Here is an 8,909-nt window from a genome sequence, read left to right on the forward strand (position 1 = left end):
AACACTTGAAGCTATTCATTTGATTACATATAAATATAAAATTCTGGATTATAAACTCTGAAATGCTTATTTCCCTTCCCAACCCCGAGGCATTTCTTTTGATTCCAATGGGCAAGAAATCAGACACCTTCCCTTTCTCTTCCCAAAAGGCATTTGTTTACATTAGGGAGATAGGGTTTCTCTTTGTCTTTCTGGAGAGAAGGAGGAGCTGTCCTGCTCCCATGTAGCCTTCAGGGTTTCAGTTTCTGAGGTTCCCTTCCCATGGTGAAAAAACACCCCTTTGCCTATACAGGCCTGTCCCTCTACGGCAATGTGATGAGAAAGGGAAAGAACTGCAAAGCAGAACTGATTGCTTTAAGTAGTAATAATCTGCCTTTGCCCAGAAATGCATACTAAGAATACAGGTATTAAAAATGTGTTACAGATATCCTAGATAATGATGCAGATGCAGATATAGATATAAAAAATAGTAATGTATATTGTGATAATACCCTTTAGTCATAGTGTGTGAACATGTGAAATGTTTGGTTATTAAACTTTCCATCATGAGTATTTGAAAGTAGAATAATGCATAGATAATAGCTCTAAAACCGTGATGATTCTTCAAAGGACTTGATCCACATACACGAGTTTTTGCACTGGAAGCCAAAGCTACTTGGTTGGGTCTATAGAGAGAAGCCCTTACCACCCAAGATAGCCTTGACAATGGGCTTGGGCGGCTCCTCGGCAGGCGGTGGTGGTGGCCGTAGTGGTTCCTCCTGGCCCTGTCAATGTGGGCGCCAGGCCCGGGGAGGATGGCGCCCTAGAACCCGGCCTTACTGGGGTAGGCGTGGGAGGGGACGCGGTGGGGACCGGCCATGTCGGAGGTGACTTGGAGTCTGCTGCAGCACTGGGGCGCCAGTTTTAGGAGAGGCTCCGACTTCGACTCTTGGGGCCAACTGGTGGAGGCGATAGATGGGATCAGATATTCACAAGACATCTACAAAAAGAGGCCCAAGCTCAACACAATAATTCTGAATTTACAGAAGAACAAAAGAAAACCATAGGCAAAATTGCAACATGCTTGGAATTGCGAAGTGCAACTTTACAGTCCACACAGTCTCAAGAAGAATTTAAACTGGAGGACCCGAAGAAACTAGAACCAATCCTAAAGAATATTCTTACATATAATAAAGAACTCCCATTTGATGTTCAGCCTGTCCCATTAAGAAGAATTTTGGCACCTGGTGAAGAAGAGAATTTGGAATTTGAAGAAGATGAAGAAGAGGGTGGTGCTGGAGCAGGGTCTCCTGATTCTTTCCCTGCTAGAGTTCCCAGTACTTTATTACCAAAGTTGCCATCAGAACCAGGAATGACATTACTCACTATCAGAATTGAGAAAATTGGTTTGAAAGATGCTGGGCAGTGCATCGATCCCTATATTACAGTCAGTATAAAGGATCTGAATGGCATAGACTTAACTCCTGTGCAAGATACTCCTGTGGCTTCAAGAAAAGAAGATACATATATTCATTTTAATGTGGACATTGAGCTCCAGAAACATGTTGAAAAATTAATCAAAGGTGCAGCTCTCTTCTTTGAACTCAAACACTACAAGGCTAAAAAAAGGTTTACCAGCACCAAGTGTTTTGCTTTCATGGAGATGGATGAAATTAAACCTGGGTCAATTGTAATAGAACTATACAAGAAACCCACTGACTTTAAAAGAAACAAATTGCAATTATTAACCAAGAAACTACTTTATCTTCATCTACATCAAACTTTGCACAAGGAATGATCCTGACATGATGAACCTGGAACTTCTGTGAATTTTACCACTCAGTAGAAACCATCATAGCTCTGTGTAGCGTATTCACCCTTTAACAGGCAGGAAGCAAGCCATACGCAGACCAGTAGGCCAGAGGGAGTCCAGTGCAAGGTTGTACCACAGAATTCAAAGTCCAGCACATCACTGATGTATAGGACTCCTTTGGATACAGGTTTATTGTAGATTTTGAAACATGTTTTTACTTTTCTATTAATTGTGCAATTAATAGTCTATTTTCTAATTTACCACTACTCCTACCCTGCTTCCTGGAGTAATACTGTTGTGGGTAGGACGTGCTCATCTTCAAACTTAATACAGCAATAAGCATGTGCTAGAGTTTACACATCTGTTCACTTTTGCTCCAATATCCTCTTTTCACTGAACTTCAAGCTTTGGGCTGATGTGGTTAAGGCTGTGTCAAACTGCTTTGAGAGGAATTGGACCAGTTCTGCTGCCTAAGAAGGTCTGTTTGGATGTTTATAGGCAGCTCCTCCGAAGTGGCCTAAATTCACCCTGATGTGATAGTTTTCCTGCTTAGAAAGTGGGCTTGGCCAGATCAGTATCCCATATGGGAGTGTTCCTTAGGTTGTAGCTCTGATTGTTTCCAGATGACCAGATTGTTTTTCTGAAAATGAGCATATTTTAGTCATGTTGATTAGCTGTTCTTCTACATCACATTGTTACTCTTTCTGACGATGATTCTAGGGTTAACATTGAAACCATCTCAAAATAATTACAAAGTTTTAGATGGGTTTACAATGTCTTCTAAACAATGTAATCTAAAAATAACTTAGTCAGATGCTAACGAGATACTGCAGGCATAACTGCTGTTTTTCTGACAACTGATTGTGAAACCTTAAAACCTGCATACCTCTTCTTATAGTGAGGAGTATGCAAAATCCGGAAAGATACTCTATTTTTTTATATAGGTAGATAAGATCACCATTTATTTCCTATTTAGATATACTGACCTTCATCCATATGAAAATATGCAGGTCATTAGCATACTATAATTTGACTATTTACTTTTGACTTAATGGGGCATAAATAAAACTTTCATAGTACACATGAGGTGGATATTTGATACACAGAACATTTGTGGTGGGCTTTCTGTGGGTTAGATGTAAAGCCCACATATTTTAATATTCACTACTTTAAATGAGCAATGCATGAGGGGAATGCAGTGTCAGTACCTGGCCTATTTTTAAACTAGTGTAATCACCCTAGTCATACCATTCAGTGTGTTTGCTTTTTAAAATAAGTAACCACAATTAAGTAGTTTTAGCCCTTGCACTTCAAGAGATCTAGTCTTTACTTTCAGTTGTCTGTTAGGTCCATTCTGTTTACTAGATGGATGTTAATAAAAACTCTGCGAGCCTGAATGAATTCTCGGCCAAATTTAGTCTTGTCTCTCATCTCGATTGCATTAATTCCAAATTCTAAAATGATTCAATCCACAATAGCTCTAGGGGATGAAGAATTTGCCTTACTTTGTTCTTCACTCAGTTCCTAAGACTGCGAGTTGTCAAATCCCTAGACTGTAAGTTCTTCAAGGAGCAAGAAGTGCATTTTCTCCATGTCATGTAATTTTTCTGAGGTGCTTGGCAGCATTCTGTACCCTGTGGAGTACTCAGTTTGTTTGATGTTGCTGACAAGACCTAAAAAACAATCCCTTAAAAAAAACCCCATTGAAAGGGAGCAAAACCGATATATTATTTTTTCTCTTTTCTCATAAACCATAAGATATGTATATCAAAGTGATAATTTATATGAAGCATCTGCTATCCTTCACATAAGTATGGTTTATATGAACTGCAAATACCTTTCATCAACATTAAAGAAGCTTAAATTGAAAAAAAAATGGAAAAATACTGAGGTTATCTACGATATTAAAATTGCCAATCATGTTTAGGCATGGGCCACTAAATTCTAAATTTTTCTTTTGCTTCTAATAAATATGGGCAGTGTCTACAAGCGTTATTGTTCCATCCTGACTTTTTGCACAAAGTCTTGGCTTGTCTACTAAGGTATCAGGATATTCAAGATTTTTCTGGACAACACATTAAACTTCAGAGATCACAAGCTTGGTTAACACTGGCTTGGTATTTTATAGACCAACCAAAATTTAAAGTGCATCAACTCTTCCTAAGTACATGTGATGATAACATTGGAAACACGCACGCACTTCCTGATGATGGGATGTTGGGTTTCGTCTCTTGTGAACGACCTGCTCCTGAACAACTTTGGGGAACAACATGAAAACATTTTGAATATTATGAAGAAACACTAGGAAGACAATATAAAATCTTTATAAGATTTTTTTTTTCTTAACTTGAAGGCAGCAGTTAGTAGAAAAAGAACACGTTAAGAACATTACCAAATAAGTTGATAATTACAGAAAAGTACATTATGGACTATACTTCAGCAAGCCTCTCAAACCAAAAATCTGTTGAATAAAAATTACTGAAGATTTTGATTTGAAATTAATGTGATTTGAGATGTTCCATGCTAGTTAATATTTTTAAAAACTGAAATTATCTTGAGTTGAATTTAATTTTCCTTTGAAAGTCAGTCATTAAGTTACATATACTTTTATTAGTGACAGCTCATAAAGAATTTCATTCTTCTCATTCCAGAATGCGTTTTATACATTGATTAAATTTAGTATACTTTTATTTTATTGATTTGTTTAAATATAAAATATATTTAAATTATTTTGGTTTTCATTGTGTTTATTTTTACTGTTACTTTCCATTTATAACTGCTAATAATGGTTTCCTATTCATGATAGGGACATGTCATTTTTTTTCAAAGTATAATTAAATTAAATTTTGAAATGATTGCAATGTGTCCCTGATTATGTTACCTGGCAGATTCTGTGGGCATTTAAATTTGGAACTCCTGATTTAAAGCATATGAAAGGAAAAGAAAAGTAATATTTCAGCACAAATAGACTATTTCTTTTGCTGCTCCTTTAGCCTGGAATTCCCTTTCTATTTGGCATAACTCAGTTCTGTCTTCAAGGACTATTTTAAGTAGAAATCTTTTTTTTTTTTTTTCTGAAGATACTTCCCCCAGGCACTAGAGAAAGAATTAATTACCTATCCAATAATGCTTGGTTCTTTTCACCAATCTGGTACTTGTCTCATAGTTTGGTTGTGTTTGAAGATGGCTGCTACCTACGCTGGGAGCCTTTTGGTACAGGGACTACCTTTCTTATGTACCTTTTTATCACCAGGGTATAACAGATGTTTAATAAGCCTTTGTTAATTTTGAAACCGTTAATGCATTTTTTTAAAGCATTTGTAGTTTTACCGATGGCAAAAATACTATTGGACAATGTTAGACGTATATCTGAAATACATTAATCTTTGTAAGTCACACAAGTACAAATTAATTTAAAGATAAGAAATCAATTTTATTCAAGCCACTTCATGGCCCTCAAGACAATTTCAGGATCATTCTCACAAACTCCTCTAGGTTGTATATTCTTTTTTTCTTACGCCACATACTCTTTATGATTATTGTCCTTTATACTATTTCTGTTTTTTCTTTTCCTTCCCTGAGTCCTGCCAGTTGAGCATGGGGAAGAGCAGCTCTCTGTTGGCATTCAGAGCTACCACTTGCTGAGCCCTAATTTAAACACTGCTTTGTTCTAAAATGGTTAACATAGCTCCCATTAGAATTAGACATTGAAGAGACTATTGCCCAAAAATAGTAATGGTAGTTATCTCTGTATGATATTTTCCTATACTTTCATCTCTCTAGAAATACAGCCTAATGATCTATAATTCATTGCAATGTATAGTGCTCACTTAGGCAAAATGTATGACTTTGAGTCTGATTTTGAAAAATCATGTTCCTTTTTGACATTTTATTATAACTAGCCCAAACAATTAACTTTCTGCAAAAACGTCTCTGAAGATAGATATAAACGACATACGTAAGTAGTTCTAACGTTTGAAAGCTGTTGGAAGACATGTTGTTGTATGAAAAGAAGTGTTTCTTTTCAGTTTATTCTCAGTAATTTGAACAATAAGCAAGCAGTTTGTCAACATTTAGACAGGCCAGTGGAGCTATCAGTAGTCACTGTGGGAGCACTTCACAAAAATTAGATTTGGTAATAATTAGGCAGCTGTATGGGATGAGGCTGGGGCAAAGTCGGAGGATAAGCAATAGTCCCCTGGCTAGAAATTAGAGACGTGTACTCGCTTAGGATTTGGGGAGGGGAATAAGACTGAAAGAAATTCTACATTTTAAACTTTAATGTCATTTAAAATACCCTTTTAAATCATGTTGAACTCCTGGATACTGGAAAAATATGTTACACCTTTTCATTATTCTAAGACCAAGTTCATTATAAATCATTTGTATTGCTTCAGTAAAAACTTAGGATCTTCAAATATTTCGTCAATAATAGTATGTGCAAGTCCTATATTTTCCCTTTTCAAACATTTCTATCAATTGCTTCATTTCTAAAATTTTTTTATTTTATATGACCTAAGTTATTAAGACAAAATGAGGTATTTAAAAATAAAACAGAATGTATGTAACTTATTTGGATTTCCCTCAACATTAAAAAAAAAAAAAAAAGGTTCTATAGCTACCTGAATACTGTACTCAGTTCAGTTTTTTTTTTTTTTAAGGTGGATACCTTAAAAAAGGTATAAATACCTTTTATATATTAAATTAGAGTTACACTAAATTAAAAGTTTTAAATAACCTATAAGTTATTACTTCAATTGCAATCTATCAAGGAGTGTGAAAGCAAAGCTTAAGCTAACTTCCAACCCCGACGATCCTTCTTAGGTTCTAGAAAGTTTAAATGATTTAGATAGAATTTTTTCTTAACTAGTATTCTAAAATCCAAAAAAGTGGCATCATTGGCAAGCAAGATTATGAAGAATGTCATTGAAATTAATTAGCTATTGATCAGAAGATATGCGAACAGAGAATAGTGGAATGTTCTTCCATTGTTCTTCTCTTCCCAATGGAAGAGAAGAAAAGGTGGAATTGGAAGGTGAAATGTTACATAGTAGGACAACCAGCTTCAGAGGAAGCAAAGTTCATGTCTTGATTTTGAATTTGGGGGTTACTTTAGACCTCATTCCAAATAAGAGTGAGTAAGTTATATAAATAAAGCCACCACTCCACCTCATCTGTAAATCTATAATGTGAGGAAATTGGACTATACTATACTTGTGAGCCTCCCACCAAAATATACCGTTATTAATGAATTTTCTTTCACATTTATCCGTATCATGAGGCTTTCATATTGGCCCTGAAGTTCAGAGCTATTATAGCTTTTATGCTGAAATCTGCCAAAATAATTTAAAAACATGCTTTAGTCTTAAGTTTATTGAAATGTGTGTAAGTTACAATGATAGAAGAATTAAAGAAGATATTCAGCTCCGGGGACAAGAGAAATGTCCCATTAACAGACCTAGCAGGTTCCTGCTTTTAAGAAAGAAGTCCAGTTATTGGGAGAAATTGGTCAGGCCCGTGTTAGCAGGAAGGCTAATGCAATCATGAGCCACTGTGACCCTCCTCTAGGACTCATAGCCTATGATTGTCCCAGAGTCCGTGGCTGGGTTGAAGTCAGGGAGAATCAAGTGGCCTGCACTTAGTTTAGAGTGTCCCTGCAGCAAAAAAAGTCAGGAAGATTTTCACTTGTACTCTGTGTTCTATCAAAGTCAGGAGTTAGCTGACTACATTTGAAAATACATTTTGGGGAAAATTTTACCCTTGCCAAAAATACTCATTGGAAAAGGGAATCTACTTTTCATATGTCTAAACAGATGTCAAAGGTGCCATGAATCATATTAGCATAATTACACTTTTCAAAAATTCCAAGGCATTAGTCTCCCATAGAAACACATCGATGAAAATAGATGCTTGAGCAACAAATATAAATGGAATAAGCAAATCTTACCTGTCAATTTTCATTATCAAAGGTATATTTTTATTAAGTTGGTAAACTGTTTTGCATTTATTAATGTAGAATAAATTAGAACTAGCAATGGCATTAAAAGCAAAAAGTATATATTTAACTATCCTATATCTTTATTTTCTAAATGTACAATGGCCTGAATTTTTTGGGGAAAAAAGGTATCATTTTCTCCCTCGATAAGTTAGCCATGATAAACACACACAAAAAAATGAGTATTATTAAGCTAATCAGAATCTATAAGACTTTCAAATATAAAATATTCTTATTTTACCAATTATTTTAAATTTTAATAATTACACAGAATATTTTTAAAGTTTTTTCTTAGAGGTTGTCTCTCATTAAGAAATGTGCAAGCAGAGTAAATGTGAGATCAGTCATGTACAGCAATGCTAAAATAAATGTAAGATTTTTTAATGGATGACTGACTAATAACCACAAAACAATTTCTAAATATGATTATCCACTAAAAAGGAACCAAGTAGTCTTAAAGAAACAGCCGATCCAAAGTTGGGCAGAAAAAGTACAAGATTAACCTTGGCCCACTTGTGCCAAGAAATAAGGAAATTCTCAGGAATGATGGGGACCTCTGAAAAGGACACAGAAGACAGTTTGGAGAGAGTTTAACTGGCCGAATTAAGCTAATTTGAGAAGCAAATTAAATAACATAAATGAATCAGAACTCATCACATAAAATAAAAATCCATGAATCCATACTGATATAAATAATAAAGAAAAAATGCTTTCTCTTAGAGCTCTACTAATAAATATAGAAAGAATGATAAAATTAGAATTACCTAAATGAACAAATTGCCATTGGGCAATTTTCATAGTAATAATTGATTCAGATGAGAAACACCAATGGGTGAAAGTTTAATGAGAACAGATATTGTATATTACTTTCTGGGCACAGTGGTTCACTTATGTAATCCCAGCACTTTGGGAGGCCGAGACGCACAGATCACCTGAGGTCAGCAGTTTGAGACCAACCTGGCCGACATGGTGAAACCCCATCTCTACTAAAAATACAAAAAATTAGCATGGTGGTGGGTGCCTGAATCCCAGCTACTTGGGAGGCTGAGGCAGGAGAATCGCTTGAACCCAGGAGGTGGAGGTTGCAGTGAGCCAAGACCATGCCCCTGCACTCCAGCCTGG

General features: G+C 35.7%; 1 pseudogene; it reads left to right on the forward strand.

Moving 5' to 3' along the window:
- Positions 1-842: 842 nt before the first annotated feature.
- LOC700994 (axin interactor, dorsalization-associated protein pseudogene) lies at positions 843-3,668 on the forward strand (annotated as a pseudogene).
- The last annotated feature ends 5,241 nt before the right edge of the window (positions 3,669-8,909 follow it).

This window comes from Macaca mulatta, chromosome 5 (assembly GCF_049350105.2).
Source record: "Macaca mulatta isolate MMU2019108-1 chromosome 5, T2T-MMU8v2.0, whole genome shotgun sequence".
In the NCBI taxonomy this organism is placed as follows: domain Eukaryota; kingdom Metazoa; phylum Chordata; class Mammalia; order Primates; family Cercopithecidae; genus Macaca; species Macaca mulatta.